The sequence below is a fragment of the Cetorhinus maximus genome, chromosome 9, assembly GCF_964194155.1.
Source record: "Cetorhinus maximus chromosome 9, sCetMax3.hap1.1, whole genome shotgun sequence".
Taxonomy (NCBI): Eukaryota; Metazoa; Chordata; class Chondrichthyes; order Lamniformes; family Cetorhinidae; genus Cetorhinus; species Cetorhinus maximus.
Genome location: NC_135887.1, coordinates 90688903 through 90708849, shown reverse-complemented (window position 1 = coordinate 90708849; position 19947 = coordinate 90688903).

The window sequence follows — 19947 nt, the reverse complement described above, 5'->3', positions numbered from 1 at the left end:
ATGTACAAGTGATTAACACCCGTGCCCACGCTCTGCAACTACATCTTCTAAACTTTCCTAACCCTGCCGCTACATCTCGGTGCTCCCCGGACATCCACAGCGGAGGTGGAGACAGCCTGCTGACTGTGGCACCCTGTCTGATTTGACTTTGGCGGGCATCCTCTGGAGCACCGAGACTTGGAGGGCCCCAGCTTGCTTTTGGGGTCCTGCTGTGTGGCAGTGGCACCTTCCTTGGCATGTGGAGCTGGAGCTGCTGAGGTCACAGGAATAGGGGATTCGGATGGGCTGGACACTCCTGGATTACCTGGGTGGATGGCCCTGGGGGTGGCCACCTGCTGATCCTCCTCCCTATGGGTGCCCAAGGGCTCCAGGCTGAGGAGAAGGGGTAGCTGGAATGAGATCACGCTGCCCCGTACCCCTCGTGTACACAGTGTTGGCATCAGTGATGAAGTTGAGTCTGCGCAGCAGTGCAGGAGTGACATTCTGGACCAAGGTCTCCATGGCGACCGCCATCCTGCCAGTGTTCACCTCAGTGCGTTGGCATGCCGGCACTATCACCTCAGACTGAAGGCGGATGGACTCCTCCATTGTGCCTTACAATTTGAGGAGTGCAGTGGACATCCCTTCTTGATGTTCCTGAGCTTGCCTTTGCAGTTCCAGCAACTGTTACATGACTGAGTCCAGAGACTCGTCATCTGACTCAGACTCAGCAAATTTCTTGCCTCCAGCAGTCCTCTGAGGGCCGGAGACCTGAGAACATAAGAACATAAGAAATAGTAGCAGGAGTAGGCCATTCGGCCCCTCAACCATGCTCCACCATTAAATAAGATCATGGCTGATCTGCCCCAGGCCTCAACTCCTCTTCATGCCAGCTCCTCATAACCCCCAACTCCCCGATATTTCAAAAATCTATCCACCTCCTCTTTAAATACTTTCAGTGATCTAACCTCCACAACTCTCTGGGGCAGAGAATTCCAGACATTCACTACCCTCTGAGAGAAGAAATTCCTTCTCATCTCAGTTTTAAATGAGTGTCCCCTTATTCTGTAACTATGTCCCCTAGTTCGAGATTCCCCCACGAGTGGAAACATCTTCTCAACATCTAGCCTGTCAAGCCCCCTCAGAATCTTGTACGTTTCAATAAGATCATTCCTCATTCTTTTACACTCTAATAAATTAAGACCTAACCTGTTTAGCCGTTCTTGATAAGTCAACCCCTTCATCCCAGGAACCAGCCTAGTGAATCTCTTTTGAACTGCCTCCGACACCAGTATATCCTTTCTTAAGTACGGGGACCAAAACGGAGACCAGTACTCTAGGTGCAGCCTCACCAACACCCTGTATAGTTGTAACAAGACTTCCCTATTTTTAATCTCCAATCCCCTGGCAATACAGGCCAAAATTCCATTTGCCCTCTTGACTACTTGCAGCACCTGCATGCTAACTTTTAGTGTTTCATGCACAAGAATACCCAGATCCCTTTGCTCTGCATTTTTTTGGAGTCTGTCTCCAATTAAATAATAGTCTGCCTTTTGATACTTCCTACCAAAGTGCATGACCTCACACTTTCCTATATTAAACCCCATCTGCCAAGTTTTTGCCCACTCACTCAATCTGTCTATATCCCCTTGTAGATTCCTTACATCTTCATCACAGCATGCCCTCCCACAAAATTTTTAGTATCGTTAGCAAATTTGAATATATTACACTCTGCCCCCTCTTCCTAGTCATTAACATAGATAGCAAATAATTAAGGCCCAAGGGCTGATCCTTGTGGCACTCCACTAGTTACGTCTTTCCAACCTGAAAAAGACCCACTAATCCCGATTCTCTGTCTTCTGTGTGTTAACCAACCCTCAATCCATGCTAATACATTACCCGAAATACAGTGAGCTCCTATCTTGTACAATAACCTTTTATGTGGCACCTTATCGAATGCCTTCTGGAAATCCAAATACATTACATCTACCGGTCCCCCTTTATCAACTCTGCTTGTTAAACCCTCAAAGAACTCAAATTTGTCAAACATGATTTCCCTTTCACAAAACCATGTTGACTCTGTTTGATTGCTTTAAGCTTTTCTAAATGTCTTGCTATTTCTTCCTTAATAATGGACTCTAGCATTTTCCCAACAACAGATGTTAGACTGACTGGACTATAGTTTCTTGCTTTTTGTCTCTCTCCCTTCTTGAACAGGGGCGGCACATTAGCGGTTTTCCAATCCACTGGGACCCTCCCAGAATCCAGTGAGTTCTGGAATATTTCAACTAATGCCTCCACCATCTTTGCAGTCACTTACTTTAAACCCTTGGATGCAGGCCATCAGGTCCTGGCGACTTGTCTGACTTTAGTCCCATTAGTTTGTCAAATACTTTGCCCATCATGATAGAGACGGTAACAAGATCTTTCCTCCCATTAGCTCCTTGCTTCTCTGATATCATTGGAATGTTTATAGTGTCCTCCACTGTGAAGACCGATGCAAAATATTGGTTTAAATTCTCTGCCATTTCCCTGTTCCCCGTTATTAATTCTCCAGTTGCATCCTCCAAGGGCCCCACACTCATTTTAGCCATTTTTTTTTATATACCACGTAGAAGCTCTTGCTGTTTTTTTTAAAAATTTACTTTCATAATCAATTTTCTCCCTCTTTATTAGCTTTTCAGTCATCTGCTGCTAGTTCCAAAAAATTCCCAATCCTCTGGCCTACCATTTGTTTTTGCCGCTTTGTATGCCTTAGTTTTTGATCGGATACTCTCTTTGACCGCCTTTGCTAACCACCGGCGGTTCATCCTTCTTATCGAGTCCTTCTTTTTGACCAGGGTAATTTTTTGCTGAGTGTTATGAAATATCTGCTTAAATGTCTGCCACAGCTCATCCACTGAACTTCCCCTTAGTCTCATTTCCAGCCTGCTTTAGACAACTCTTTCTTCATACCTCTGTAATTGCCCTTATTTAAGTTGAAGACACTGGTTTGAGACCCGAGTTGATTACCCTCAAACTGAATTTGAAATTCTACCATGTTGTGATGGCTACCCCCTGGAGGATTCTTAACTATGAGATCTCTTATTAATCCTACCTCGTTACACATTACTAAATCTAAAATGGCCTGTTCCCGGGAAGGTTCTGCAACAATTTGCTCAAAGAAACAATCCCTGATGCACTTTCCAAATTCGTCTTCCATGTTACCCCTACCAATCTGATTTGTCCAGTCAATATGCAGATTAAAATCACCAATGACAAATGTAGGGCCCTTTTTAAATGCTTCCATTATTTCCCAATTTATACTTTGTCCTACAGTTAGGTAACTCTTCGGGGGCCTATAGACGACTCCCACCGGCGACTTCATCCCCTTGCTATTCCTTATTTCTACCCAAACTGATTCCACATTGTGATCTATGGCACCTACATCACTACTCACCAAGGCTCCTTAAAATTCAACAAGGCTCCTTAGACAGCACCTTTCAAACCTACAATCACTACTACCTAGAAGGACAACAGCAGCAGATAGATGAGAAGACCACCACCAGGAACTTCCCCATCCTGACTTGGGGATATATTGCCACACCTTCACTGTTGCTGGGACAAAACCTGGGAACTCCCTTCCTAACAGCACTGTGGGTGTACCTACACCACATGGACTGCAGTTGTTCAAGAAGGCAGCTCACCACTACCTTCTCAATGGCAACTAGGGATGGGCAATAAAAATGCTGGCCCAGCCAGTAAAGCCCACATCCCATGAATGAATTAAAAAAAACCATTGACTGATAACTTCCTTTATTAACAAATCTACCCTACCTCCTTTGCCTTTTTGCCTATTTTTCCAGAACGTTGAATATTGAGTTCCAGTCTTGGTCACCCTGCAGCCATGTCTCTGTAATAGCTATCAAGTCATATCTATATATTTCTTTTTGAGCCATCAACTCATTTATCTTATTACAAATGCTGCGTGCAGTCAGATAAAGAGCCTTAAGTTTCAACTTTTTACCATCATCACTCATTCTGGTTCTAATTTCTGCTGCACTATTCTGCTTATATTTTCTGTCCCTTCCTGTCACATTTTGATTATTATTCACCTCTTCACTACCCTGCACCTCTGCTCTCTCATTTCTTTTTGATTTTTTTAAACTTCCCTTCAATTGAACCCTCTCCCACCACTAATTAGTTTAAAGTCCTATCTACAACTCTAGTTATACAATTTACCAGGGCACTGGTCCCAGCATGGTTCAAATGAAGCTCACCCCAATGGAACAGCTCTCTCCTTCCCCAATACTGGTGCCAGTGCCCTATGAATCAGAACCCATTTCTCCCGCACCAATCTTTGAGCCATGCATTTATCTCTCTAATCTTATTTACCCTACGTCAATGTGCACATGGCTCAGGTATCCGGAGATTATTACTTTTGAGGTTCTGCTTTTTAATTTAGCCCTGAGCTGCTCATAGTCGCTCAACAGAACCTGTTTCCTCGTCCTACCTATGTCATTGGTACCTACGCGGACCACGAAAACAGGTTCCTTCCCCTCCCACTCCAAGTTCCACTCCAGCCCAGAAAATATGTCCTTAACCTTGGCACCAGGTAGGCAACACAGCTTTTGGGACTCTCTGTCTTTGCTGCAGAGAGCAGTATCTATTCCCCTAACTATACTATTCCCTATTACTACTACATGTCTTTTTTCCCCCCCCAGTTGAATGGCACTCTGTATCATGGTGCTGTGGTCAGTTTACTCATCCTCCCTGCAGTCTGTGCCCTCGTCCACACCGGGAGCAAGAACCTCATACCTATTGGGCAAGGACGTCAGCTGAGACTCCTCCAAAGCTAAACTCTGGATCCTCTTACCTGCCTCACTTGCAGTCCCATCCTCCTGTCCCTGACCACAGACCAAATTTGATGTAATTAATCTAATGGGTGTGACTATCTCCTGAAACATAATGTCCAGGTAACTCTCCCCCTCCCTGATGTGCTGCAGTGTCCACAACTCGGACACCAGCTCATCAACTCTGAGCTGAAGATCCTCGTGCAGCCAACACTTGCTGCAGATATGGTCAGTGTGGATCGCGCTGGCATGCACCAGACTCACATACCTCAGCTGCAACACATCGCCTGCCCAGCCACCTCTATTTTATTTAATTAATTAATTTGGATGTTAAATATTTTAAAAGTGAATTTCTTAACAGTGCTCTTCAGCTGTAATAACGTTTCCTGATTTAAACCACTTGGCCAATCAAAAGAGACTTGGAAGAAATACCCAGCACCCACCTACCTGTTTTCCTTTGATGTCACACTTCGGCTCTGACAGGTAGAAACTTGTTGAAGGGGCTCTCTGCTGTGGGTTTTTACCTCCCGCGACTGCTGCCTTTCTCACGCAGGTCCACTCTCTGTGTCACCGCCCTGCCTGCCACCGACTGCCACCGCCTGCTGTGGATCAGACAGCGCAATGTGCTCACCAGATTGTGATCCCAAGGCTATTCTAAAGCTAGATCCCACCGAGGTGTGTGTCTCTGCGCTAGTGGAGGGTATGGGTGAGCGTACTGACGGGAATTCAAGGAGGGTCCTTCAGATTTCTCCCCAGAAGTTTCTTTGGGTCTTGATTGGATGCCCTGGGTCATGGACTCTGTCGGCTGTTTCCCAGATGTGTTTGCGGAAGCAAGGGGAGATAATTAGTGCATGGCAGTGGCCTGTCAAACAGGACACACCACTCAGAGCATGGTTGTTTGATGGATGTTGCACTGCTGGATCCTCACTTGGCAGAGCACTGCCAAACTCACCATCAGCACAGGAACGGTCCAGATCCTCACCGGCCAGCTGATAGCTCTGTTTTCAAAGTCTGTGAGGACCTTGATTTCAGGCATACCTCCACCGGTCTGCAACCTCTTCCTCTTGTTGTGTGCCAGCTTGTCCTGCATGAATAGAGATGGAGTGAGTGTAAGCAGGATGCTTGCTAGGCCAGATGATAAGTATGCCTAGCAGGTGTGAGTGGCAAGTGGTCTCATGAACGAGATGAGGGCAATGAAAGTGTGTGTGAGAGAGTGAATGGTGATGTCCCTTGAACTGGCAGTGAGTGAGATCCCTGTGAATGTGTGATGGGTTTGTGATGTGGGAGTTGAGAGCGTGAGAAGAGTAACTTACCATGGTGGAATGGAGGAGATCATTCATCATCTTGTGGCACTGGGTGGCTGCCCTCTTTTGAAGGGCATTGGCACTGCCCACCGCTATCACCACCTCCCAAGCCTGGTTCGTTGTGCCGCTACCCATCCTGCGGCCAGAGCAGGGTAGAGAATATCATGGCAGGCCTCCACAGCATCCAAAAGGCATTCCAGTGATGCGTCACTGAACCTGGGGGCTGCAGGCTTCTTGCCTTTTGTGGACATCTTCCCTGCAGTAGTCGTGGCCTGGAAGCACTGAGATGTGCGTGCGCAGCTGCACTTTAAATATGGTACCCAGTATGATGAAGCAACGAGATGATGGTGGGTGGACGAAAGATAGCCTGTCCGTCATGGAAACGGTATGTTTCCCAGAAATGCGTAAATAATGTGGCGGGTATGCGATGATATGGCGCGAAAACCCACCATCACGGCCGGTGGGCAAAATGTCATTTCACCCGCCCGCTAACGCACTTTGTGCAATCTGGGATGATTCCGTCCATGGTCTCATCAATGCCCTGTAAGTGAAGCATAACATCCGTACTTTTATGTCCAATTCCTCTTGTAATAAAGAATAGCATTCCATTAGCCTTCAAAAATCTACGCCTCAAGGACAAGCAAAGGACCGAATCATATATTATTTTAACTTTTATTTGGGCTTTAACTTTTCTTACTTCTGGTAACCGTGTGCTTGTGTCACTGCATTTTTATTATTTTTTCCTCGGCTTTAGTATCTAATAAACTTGCTCTTTCTTTGACTCAAGAAAACCTGGTTTGATTGGCTCCTTATTAAAAAGTAAATTCATTTGGATTGGAAAGGCGTTTATGGGGAAAAGAAATCTTAAAAAACCTGTGTTGCAGCCAAACGAAGTGGCTGAATAAGGGGGACCAGTTCACTCTTCTTCACCTGGTCGTAACAAACCCCTTTTTGAAGGCGATCATTGAATCGGTCTCCACCACCCCATTTCAAATCCCAACTAGTCAGTCCATAAAAAAAGGTTATTTTTCCTCATATTGTCCATGGTTCCATTGTCAGTCACCCCAAATATATGCCTTTTGGTTATCAACGCTTCAGCCTCTGGGAACATTTTCTCTTTCTTTATTCTATCTAAACCCTTCATAGTTTTAAAACCCATATCAAATCTCATCTTAGCTTTCTCTGCTCCAGATTTTAGATCATCAATGAGAGAATGGGAGAGCAGGTTCAACAGCTTTGGGGTCGGGTTTGGACCCCAAATAGCCCACCCCTGTTCCTATGCCACTGCATTGTAAGGAGAACAATTTTGAGGCTAGGCTGTTTTCTTCCATGAACATTCTCTCAAAAACACACAGTTCAATTATATAACACAGAAGAAGGCCATTCATCCAATCATGTCTGTGCTGGCTCTTTGGATCAGCTATCCAATTAGTCCCACCCCTCTGCTCTTTCCACTTCAATATTTTTTTCCAATTTTCTTCTGCTTCCACTAACCTTTCCGACATTGCATTCCGAAGCATAAAAACTCAAGGTGCAATTTTCCCCTTCTCAGGTTGCTGCCAATGACCTTAAATTACAATTTATCTCCTGAGGGGAGGTGGTGGTGTCGTGCTAATGTCGCTGGATTAGTGATCTCAGAGTGAGGCAAATGCTCTTGAGTAAAAGGGTTCAAATCCCTCCATGAAAACAGGCAGAGTTTAAATTCAATTAATAAAATCTAGAATTGAAAGCCAGTCTTAGTAATGGTGAGTATGAAGCTCTCACCGATGATTGTAAAAGCCCATCTAGTTCACTAATGATATCAGTGGGATCTGTTTTGGGACAGTTATGCTTAATATCTTCATCAATGGCCTGGTGCTAGGAGCAGCAAGAACAGTGGTTACATTTTCAGATGATACAAAGTTAATATTGGTAGTAGATTTCAAACCTGAACAGGGTAAGCTGCAGGAGAGTCTAATATATTTGGGAGTTTGGCAGACATATCACCGATGAATTTCAATGTAGTCAAATGCAAAGTGCTTCCCACAGGGACAGAAAATCCATGAAATGGCTATCACTTAAATGGAAAGAAAACTTTGTGCATGAAGAATAAGAGTGTTAGATGGCCTGATTAAGAAGGAATTGAAGCTATCGCAATAATGATCAATGGCAGCGAGTAAAGCAATTCAGATTTTGGGATGAATTAATGAGTCGACATTGAGCTGAAATAGTGAGGTTAATCCAGCCACTTTATAAATCATTGTTGTGATTGCATTCAGAATACTGTGTACAATGCTGGTTGCCTGAGTACATAAAGACTATTACAATAATTTAAAAAATACAGAGAGATCAACCACAATTATTGAGGGGTCGGTGCTGGGTCCATATTATAAGATTGAGAAGTGATTCCTCTTTTTAGGAGATTCCAAAGGGATCAGGTAATGTAAGCAAAAACAAACTGTTTCACTTTCACCAGAACTGTAAAACCAGAAAGCACCTGAAGGGAGTTAAATTCCAAATCAATCTGCAGAAACATTGACTTGATACTCCTGGGGAGACTGACAGGCTGTCCAGCTGCAGGGTGGGAAAATCACCACTACAAGGCAACAGCTGGAAACAGTACCTGGCAATTGAGCAGATTGGAAATTGCTGAGTTATGAAAAGAGAGAGGGGAGGGGGGGCGTTGGGGGGGCGGGGTGCTTGGGGAAAGACCATGGAGGGAGAAGGGAAGGAGCACCTAGGGGGGAATGATCACAAGGAGAGGAGGGAGGAATCATGCGGAGGGGGAAGATGAGATTGTGGGAGAAGGGATTGGGTCATGGAGAGAAAAGCAGATCGCAGCAGGTTTGCTCGACGGACCGGGGATAAACGCTCCAGCTGCTCCTGGCCCACAAACAGTGTGTAACAGCAGACCGCCACCAGCTTCAACTCTGTCTCTCAATCAATTAGTACTCACCCATTCTTAACTTCTACTCTCCTTTCCTGCAGACACATCGGAGAAAAAGTGGACCAGAGGAGAGGAAGGAGTTTGGTGATGATGACGATAAAGAGGAGGAGCAAGGAGGACATTGCTTTCTGTTTATTATGATAATGATGATGGTGAGGAAGAGAATGACTAGGATAAGCTCACTTAGTCTGCAGCATGATCCAGCCCCATCTTCCCCTGTCCAAACACCCTCAAACTCACCCCATCCTGTTTACTTTCTCTTTCAATGCAGCAGCTCAGACATTGAGGCAGCCCTTTCTTTCATTGAGGAGGTGAACTGGTGGAACACGCAAAACAATATGGATGCCATCTAAGGTAGTCTGGGAAATCGTGCAGCATAATAAGACTGATGACCACCCCTCTCAGTCATACCAAAGCGAATGAACTCCCTGGACCTGGAAAATTGTGCCAGTTTCCTAATGAACACATGCAGCAATAACACAGATTTTGCACAGTTTGCTCATGGCCACATGTGAAAACTCAGTGGAACAAAAACTGGGCAAAGTTGTCCACAGCTGTCTTGGCAGAAGACTGTGGGATGCTGCATGTCTGAATGTAGCAAATGACAAAGTTCCCCTACTATATCTTCGAAGTGCATTCTTCTAACACACTAGAGTTTGCATATGATCTATGTGACCTGTCAATGGTTTTACGTAGGATAATACTTTAAAAAGTATATCCTCCTCATATGCTTTCTCACTCTTATTTTCTGTCATCCTTTGCTGCTGCTTCTCCTCCAATATACTGGCAAACAAAGGTGTGCTCATGGGAAACCTCATACCTGAACCTGGAGATTTCTGTTCAGTTGCAACTGAAATTGGTGGACCCACCACGAAAGATCACAGAATTTTAAGCACAAGTTGTGTTCAGTGTAATTGCAGTTTCCACAATCTTTTGTGCTATTTTAAAAACAATGTGCCAGCAACATGCCCTGGCAAAAAAAAAACTGGCCAGACACCCAGGATAAGTTAGCTTCTGCCCATTGTGCCCATTGTGGGCATTTAAGGAGGCTGAAAAGTTAAGCCAAATATTTCAAGTGTAAGGACATTAATAGGTATGTTTTCAAAGGTTTTGCATAATATTTTAATGTTGTTTTAATTTGCTATGGAACTAACTATACCCCAAGGTGACAAGATTTTAATTTTGTGTTTTTTAAGGTCATTTTCAGTAATTTAATATTGAGTTACTCTCAGGTGGTGGGTTGTCACGGTAATGTAAAATGTTTAATTTTGTGATAAAGCTATTTTCAGCTGTATTTATCAAACATTAGCAAGCTACCACTTTTAATTATATAAAGGAATATTTTAAATCAACTTTAAAAAAAATGAAATGCACTGGTTCATGGCAAATTTTACATTTGGCAATATTGTGACAACATTTGGCCCAGAAGCAGTCCAGCAAGGAAAATCTGTATTTTTTTAAAAATGCCTGTAGAATCTGTAATTGTTTTTAAGAATATTCATAAAGGACTTTTAAGAGTTTGCATCAATTGTAAAGGGATCAATTGTAATTTTCTTGGATATGTGACTTGGTAACCTTTGTCACAGAAGCAGTGTACCAACAGGAAGAAAGTTAAAACCAGAAGCCGGCTGGCAGACACAAAGGAGATCTGCAGACATAAAGGAGAGCTGGATGCAGAAGGTGATCAGCACACAGATGCAAATGCAAAGTGCTGTAGCAGCATACAGTCATCAAACTCCTGGTGTGTTTAGGAGCAAGCCAAGCTCTCTACAGAAAAGTCAATTTTCTGTTTGGCAGTAAGGAGAAAAATAGAATACCAGAAGCTCTTGATGAATCGATGTATGACTGAGCTAGAAGGGATGGAATCCTGAAAGTGATGTGACTAGCTCAGGAATGCAAAAGTGCTGAGAATTTGTACTAGAGGACCAGATCCTGAACCGGGTATTGTCGGTTGAAAGGGAAGTCTGAAAGCTACACCGTCAGAACTGATATGACTCAAGTGAGAGAAGCTTCATACGTATGTGTCATGTTAATCGTATCCGGGTTTTCGGATGGAACGCCCCTGGTGGTGAATGCAACTCATGGGCCAAATTGATTGAGTGAAAAAGTGAGAGATCCTACATACCAGAGGCTGAGTCAAAGATTGCAAGATTGCACATGGTGCCACATTTGGGCAGGGAGTGATATGGGTGGTTGTATAAGACATCTCTTTGTTGTACTGACTATTTACAGTGAAATCTATCATTTTAATGAAATATCATTTGCATGCTAGTTCATCTACAATTTAAATTGGTTCCAATTTGTGTGAAAGTAAACACTACAAAAAGTGGAATCTTGTTAGTAATTTCTTTGTTTGGGGGTAATTGAGTAACTATGGTTATTTTGGTTTATGGGGATTGTAACAAAATGCAAATGAGCTTAAAACATAGGGGTGGAAAAAGCACTTTTGAAAATGGGTGCAATTTTGAGGGCATTTTCTACTGCAATCGCCAATTGTACCCAAAGTGGAAACTTTAGTGCCTCTCATATTAAAAGGAAAGTTATCCATAGTCACACATGCTATATGAGTGCTGTCTGAAAAGTAACAAAACATTCCAAAGATACTTTCCCAGCACTACTATTACATTGACAATGCTTCTGTACTCTTCATGCTCAATAGTTTCTTACTTTCACCAGTCACAGCTGATCTAGGTAATAGGCACAACTTAACAAATTCTACGTCATCTATGGTCATGCATGATACTATTATTCTAGTGTAATATCTGGAGGTTCTGTTCACAAACACTACTGCTTCTCATTAAATGTTAATAAACTATATAGTGACCCTGCGGGTTCGTAAGGCAGGACCAGAATGGAATCGGAAACTCGAGTGCGTTGATTTTTTGAGAGGCAGAAATGGCCTAGATCTAATCTGCAGGTTAGTGCATTAAGTTGCCTGATTTTATGCTCAAAGAAACAGAAAAGAGCATTCCCTGCATCATGAGAGGGAAAAGCTAACCAACCGGGAATCACAGCTCAGATACATTCACTGATCACCACATGCCAGCAAAAAAGGCAACACATTCAATTTATAGAGCATTCAGCTTCCCAGCACCTACTGTGTTAAAAACAAACACCAAATGGGGCCAATCAAGATTTAATAGCTCAACTGGAAGCCAATTATAAATTTCAAGTCATGATTTCTTTTTGTAACTACCAGTGATGAAACGACAATGTAATGTAACTTTGGAGAGCAGGGCCACAACTGACCACTTCAGTACTCGGGGTGCCAAATTAGTCATAAATCACGGGCTGGGAGTGTGGAATTTCCCAATATGTGCTCTAGGTGTGCACTGGGTGCTGAAATGGAAGATTGATCAATTGTTCCTACAACTACACAAATGCAGTGACAGAGTTGCAGAGACACGGGTAGATTTTGGATTTACTGCCTAGGCATAAAACTGATGTTGTCGATCAGGTTAATTTCCATTTCTACAAAGAAAATGACAAACAAGTGGGTTCTGTGAAGAGTTGCTGAATTGCAATGCCTGGATAGCAAGTTGCAAAATCTACTCTTTTGTGTATTAAACATCACAGTGATTCTGTACAGAGTCAGACAGGTGGCCCATGTTTCCTCTTCAGACAAAATCAACACCACCTGTCATTTATATAGCATTTTTAATGTTGAAAAACAGCCCAAGGTGTTCCAGGGAGGCCCGAAGAAAACAGGGCCAAGTCAAACAGAGGAAGATAGGAATGGTGACCAAATTCTTGGGCAAAGAGTTGCATTTTAATGAAGATCCATAAAGGAGGGAAGTAAGGTGGAGAGCAGAGAGGTTTAAGGAGAAAATTCCAGAGTGATAGAATCAAGGGGATTATATAAGATGGACTCGGTGAAATGAAGAGTATGGAGGGGGGTTCGTGCTTTTAAAAAAGTTAGAAATAAGGAGGATGAGGCCATGGAGGGATTTGAGTTCTTGGAGGACAGTGTAATTCAGAACTTGGTGTGGGCCAAGATACAGGCAACAGAGTTTTAGTTGAAGTTAGTGGAAGGTGAATGATAGAGGATGGGCTGACAGGAGAGCATTAGAACAGTCATTTTAGAGGTTACAAAGTAATGGATGAAGATTTCACTGGCAGATGAATTGAGGTATGGATGGAGGTGGATAACATTTTGGTCTCGGTAATGCAGTCCCCTGGGAGACTGCATAGCAGTATTTGTAGCAAGTGATAAAGGTGTTCATTCCCAATAGGATGCTCACATATAGGGCAACTCAGTGCCAGAATAGGTTCAATAAGTTAGGTATAAAGAGTCAGCAACAGCTTCCAAGAATGCACAGTACTAAATGTACTAACCATGCATAATTACCTCCTTTCACGCTTGGTTGCAGGGTTAAATTGCTTACTATAAACGTTCAAGGAGTTGTGCAATAGTCTTTACATCCCAAACTTCACCTTGAAATATTCTTTCACTCACAGCTATACATGTAATCAGCCCAGAGAGAAAAAAAAATGCGTGGAATTTAATTGCTCACTGCATGCACCTGCCATCTTCCCCAGCGTGAGCGGCATGCAGCCACTTGTATTTAATTGCGTTTCATGGCAACAATTCTGGTTAAATTTAAACACATCTTTCACAGTTAATAGACGTTTTTAAGTATAAGGAAATATTAAGTGACATCAGAATTTTCAACTGACCAACCAGATCTTCATTTACATCAGCAGTCACTCACTGAAATGTGACCTCCCACCCTCACAAAGGTAGCCTATCACCTTTGGATATTGCTCACAAAGGTAATACGCCCTTCAAGGCCCGATTTTCTTTTATTCATTCTTGGGATCTGAGTGTCGCTGGCAAGGCCATTCTTAATTGTCCTTGAGAAGGTGGTGGTGAGCTACCTTCTTGAACCACTGCAGTCCACATTGTATAGGTAACCACAGTGCTATAAAGGAGTTGCAGGACATCAACCCAAAGAGGGTGAAGGAATAGTGATATATTTCCAAGTCAGGAAGGTTTGTGACTTGGAGGGGATCTTATAGATGGCGGTGTTCCCATGTGTCTGATGCCCTTGTCTTTCTAGTTGGTAGAGGTCATGGGCTTGGAAGGTGCCTTGGTGAGTTGCTGCCGTGTATCTGACTGCAGCCACTGTTCGCTGGTGGAGAAGTGAGTGAATGTTTAAGGTGATGAATGGGCTGGTAATCAAGTGGATTGCTTTGCCCTGGATACTGTTGAGCCTCTTGAGTGATGCTGGAGCTGCACTCATCCAGGCAAGTGGAGAGTATTCCATCACAATCCTGACTTTATGCCTTGTAGATGGCGGACAAGCTTTCAGAAGTCAGCCAATGAGCTTTTTGCCAGAAAATTACCAGCCTTTGGCCTGTTCTTGTAGCCATCATATTTAAATTGATGGTCTAGTTAAGTTTCTGATCAATGGTAACCCCCAAGATGTTAATGTTGGGAGACTCAGCAATTGAATGTCATTGAATGTTAAGGGAAAATAGTTAAATTCTCTCTTGTAGGAGATGGTTATTACCTGGCATCTGTGTGATGTGCATGTTACTTGCTACTTACCATTCCAAGTCTGAACGTTATCCAGGTCTTGCTACATGCGGGCATGGACTGCTTCAGTATCTGAGGAAACCCCTCTTTGAGTCCCTGACACACTGGTGGGGAGCGGTCAAGGGAAACATCAAGAGGTTTTTCATCCTCAAAGGCACCCAGAAAGCTAGAAAGGAACAGAGGGAAATGTCCCGACTCCAGAAAAACATGCAGAACCTGCTCCGGCTGCAGTCGATGGGGGTCGATGTCAAGGAGGAACTCCAAGAGGTGAAGAGCCAGCAAGCCTTGCTCTTTGCCTCAGAGGCCTCCAAGATCATCTTCTGGTCCAGAGTCCGCTCCGTGGAGTAGGATGAGACGTGCTCACGTTTCTTCTTCCAAAAGGTACACAGAGAGAGCTCTGTGATCAGCAGCCTGGAGGAAGAAGACGGCTCAGTAAAGTCATCACAGTCCGACATTTTGAGGATCAGCAAATCCTTTTATGCCAGATTGTATGACGTGAAGCCCACAGACAGCACGGCCTCCCAGTCCTTCCTGTCCTCTATCACGGATGTCTTAGACGACAGTGCACGGGAGAGCCTGGAAAAACCGCTAACTGCTGATGAACTGACTAAGGCCCTTGAGTCCTTCGAGAAGAGTAAAACTCCTGGAAGCGACGGCTTGCCGGCGGAGTTGTATTCGGCTCTGTGGGATTGGATGGGCCAAGACCTGCTAGAAGTGTACGAGAGTATGCTTCTGGCCGGCAGCATGTCATAATCCATGAGGAAAGGCATCATCACCCTCATCTACAAGCACAAGGGGGAAAGGGAGGAAATTAGAAATTAGCGACCCATTTCACTTTTGAATGTGGACTATAAGATTCTGTCCAAGGTCATCGCCAATCGGGTCAAGTCCGCTCTGGAATTGGTGATCCACCCTGACCAGACCTGCACTGTGCCAGGCAGGAAGATCTCTGACAGCCTCACACTGCTCAAGGATACGATTGCCTATGTACAGGACAGGGATGTGGACACCTGCCTCATCAGCCTGGATCAGGAGAAGACCTTTGACAGAATATCACACACCTACCTGGTGGATGTGCTCTCCAAAATGGGGTTTGGGGAGGGAATTCGCAATTGGATCCAATTGCTCTACACTAACATCAGTAACGCAGTCTCAATCAATGGGTGGGAATCAGATAGCTTTCCTATTAAATCTGGAGTCAGGCAGGGCTGCCCTCTCTCCCCTGTCCTTTTTGTTAGTTGCATAGAACCCTTTGCTGAGTCCATCAGGAAGGATCCAGGTATAATAGGAGTGACGATCCCAGGCAGTGGAGGCACTCAGGTCAAAGCCTCCCTGTACATGGACGATGTCACCGTTTTCTGCTCGGATCCGCTGTCGGTACGCAGACTGATCCACATCTGCGACCAGTTCGAACTGGCCTCGGGAGCCAAGGTAAATCATGGGAAGAGCGAGGCCATGTTCTTTGGGAACTGGGCTGACCGATCCTTTGTCCCCTTCACCGTCAGGGCTGACGGCCTGAAGGTGCTGGGGATATGGTTCGGAGGGACCAGGGCATGCGTTAGAAACTGGAAGGAGCGAGTGTCTATGGTGGAAAGAAAACTGGGCATGTGGGAGCGACGCTCCCTCTCCATTGCAGGTAAGAACCTGGTATCAGGTGTGAGGCACTCTCGCTGTTGCTGTACGTGGCGCAGGTCTGGCCCATTCCAGACTCCTGCGCAATGGCGACCACCCGAGCCATCTTTCGCTTTATCTGGAGGTCGAAAATGGATCGTGTCTGCAGGATCGTGGCCACCTTTGTGTGCAGTTGCATCAAGCTGTGCGTAGACCCTCGGTACACAAGCACCAAGTGTCACTACGTGCCGAGGTTCTACCTGTCCCCGGTGTTGCGAAGGATGGGTCTGGCCACGCATCCGCTGAACGCTCCAAGTAGTTGGACCATGCCGCACCACCTCTCCCTCGTGGAAAAATTTATGCAGAGAAACACCTTTGACCACAAGTCCATCAGGCAGTGGTCAGCACGTAACATCTTAGAGGCCCTGAGGGAAAAGGAGAGGGTGGATCCTGTAGGATGGTTCCCCGAGCAGACTGTCAAAGTCATTTAGCAGAATGCCTCATCGCCAGAACTTTCCAACAAGCACCAAGATGTAGCTTGGCTGGTGGTGAGAAAAGCCCTCCCCGTCAGATCCTTCCAACACGCCAGGAGTCTCACCCCCTCTGCACGTTGCCCTCGAGGTGGCTGTGGTGGGGAAGAGACCGTTGTTCACCTCCTGGTGGATTGTGCCTTTGCAAAGAAAGCCTGGAGAGAGATGTAGTGGTTTCTGTCGAGGTTCATCCCGAGCAGTTCTGTCACACAGGACTCTGTGCTCTACGGGCTGTTCCCAGGGACACACACCGAGACAAACATCAACTGCAGCTGGAGGATCATCAACTCGGTGAAAGACGCTCTTTGGTCTGCCCGAAACTTGTTGGTCTTCCAGCGCAAAGAGTTGTCCCCGACCAAGTGTTGCAGACTGGCACATTCCAAGGTCCAGGACTACGTGCTGAGGGACGCACTAAAGCTTGGGGCAGCCGCCGCAAAGGCTCAATGGGGAAAGGTCGCTGTCTAAGACCTTTCTGCCACAGTGCACCGAGGGGCTGGGAACTGTTGAGAGCCCCTCGGGCTGTACAGCTCAAAATGAATGTATGCATTGATTACTAATTGTATTATAATTGTATTGAAGCACCTCAGAGTGCAACATGATATATGTTGATAACTCCAATACCATTGTCTGATTGTCTGCATTGACCATATTGAAATGACTGTAATATTCATTTATTGTATTGATGCACCTCGTGATACATGTTGTAAAAGTTGAATCTGATTGTGCTTATGTGATGGTGATTTTGAAATGTTTTGGAATGTTCTTCCAGATATTTTGTGAATAAAGTATATTTTTCAAAAAAAAAATCTGAGGAGTTGTGATTGGTACTGTATACTGTGCAATCATCAATGAGCACCTCCATTTCTGATGTTATGTTGAAGAGGTCAGCATTTTCAGACAAAAGAAAATGAACAAAGCTAGTTCATGGATCCTTGGGACAAATGGATGAAAGGTAGTTATTGAAGTGGTTAAGTCTGAACTGTTTGATCAATAGAGTTCACAAGATTGTGGATTTTCTATGAAATTGAGCTTCACTAATATGTGAAAATAATAATGTTGAAAGCCCAGCTGCTCATCCAAAGGGCCGATAGGGAAGCAAATGTTATCAGTTGAATTCATTGAGGTTGAAGTCATATTGTGTGATATTATAGCAACTGAAACTTGCATAAATATATGGCAGAATCATCCCAGATTTGCACCCAGTGCAGTAGCAGGCGGTAAAAAGGACGTTTTCCCCACCAGCTGCCATGGGGACTTTTGTGCCGTATTGTCCCGTTCCCAGTGAGTCCTGCCTCATTAATAATGCATTCCTGGGAAACACTCTAGATTGCTAGCAGGGCAATCTCTGATTTTCCCACCCCATTTTCACCTCAGGCCTTCAGTAATCTGGACGCCATATTTAAAGGGTGCCCCTGCACAGAGCTAGCACTCTCTAAGGGATCAGAAGCTGCTGAAAAGTCATGGCTGCCAAAGGGAGGAAACATGCTGCCCCCAAATTTAGCTATGACTCTTTCGGGCACTTATTGGACGCAGTGGAGGCTCCGCTGTGAAACCCTCTGCACCCGCTCTGGGCAAAGACCAGCAAGCAAGGTGACAAATCCAGCATGGGAGGCAGTGACGTGCACCAATGGCCTGCAAAAGAGAACAGCCACCCAGTGCCAAAAGAGGATGAATGATCTTCTCTGTTCCATCAGCGTAAGTCACGCCTCTCATCACTTTGAACTCACACACTTACAAACCCACCACACAGTCACAAGGATCTCACTCATTGCCAGTTCAAGGGATATCACCGTTCATTCTCACACACACACACCTTCATCTGCCCTGTGGATCATGTCCTCCTCCCGTCCATGGCACCACTCACCACCCACACATGCCAGGCATCCTTCTCATCTGAGATAAAAGCAAAATAGTGCGGATGCTAGAAATCTGAAACTTCAGAGGAAGGGTCATACAGACTCAAAACATTAACTCTGTTTCTCTCTCCACAGATGCTGCCAGACCTGCTGAGTTTTTCCAGCATTTTCTGTTTTTGATCCTTCCCATCTGGCCTGGCAGGCATGCTGTTTACACGCTCTCCATCTGTCTTCAAGCAGGACAAGCTGGCACACAACAAAAGGGAGAGGTCGCAGACTCGCAGAGGAATGCCCAACATCAAGGTCCTCACAGGCTTTGAAAATAGAGTCATCCAGCTGGCGGGTGATGATTTGGACCATTCCTGTGCTGACAGTGAGTTCAGCTGTGCTCAACCAAGTGAGGATCCAACAGTGCAACACCCATCAGATGACCAGGCTGTGAGTGATGTGTCCTGTTCCGCAGGCCTCTGCCATGCACTAATTATCTCTCCTTGCTTTCGCAGGCACATCTGGGAAGCAGCCGAGGGGTTCATGAGCCAGGTCCTGGATTCAAGCAGCAAAGATATATCGGAAGAAGAATCGGATGACACTCTAATTGAAGACTGGTCACAGCGCTCACTCACACTCTCCATCAGCGCAGAGACACACACCTCAGTGGGACCTAGTTCTACAGTAGCCTCTGAGTCACAATCTGATGAGCACATCGCACTGTCTGATCCACAGCAGGGATTTCCCAGGTTTCAGGCACTCAGTGGACTGCTGGAGGCCAGAAATCTGCTGAGTCCGAATCAGAAGAGGGGCCTCTGGACTCGATTATACCTCAGTTGCTGGAGCTGCAAAGGCAAGCTCAGGAACATCAGGAAGGGATATCTGCTGTACTCCTCAGGTTGCAAGGCACAATGGAGGAGTCCATCCACTTTCAGTCTAAGGTAATAGCGCTGGCATACCAACGCACTGAGGTCAACACTGGTAGGAGACGGCCACCATGGAGACCTTGGGTCCAAGACATCACTCTTGCACTGCTGTGCGGGCTGAACTCGATCGTTGACGCCATAGTTTGCCTCCAACAGTGTCAATGTGAGAGGGATGTGGGCCAGCTCATCTCACTCCATCTTCCCCTTCTCCTCAAGGAGTCAGCCAGGGACCCTTGGGTACCCATAGGGTGGAGGATCAGCAAGTGTACACCCAGGGCCATCCACCCAGGTAACTCTGGGAGTGTCTGGCCCATCCAAGTCCCCTCTTCCTGTGATCCCAGCAGCTCCAGCTCCACAGGCTGAGGAGGGTGCCACTGACACACAGCTGGACCCCATAAACAGGCCGGGGCCCTTCAGGTCTTGGCCCTGTAAAGTAGGCATGTCAAGGTCATCACA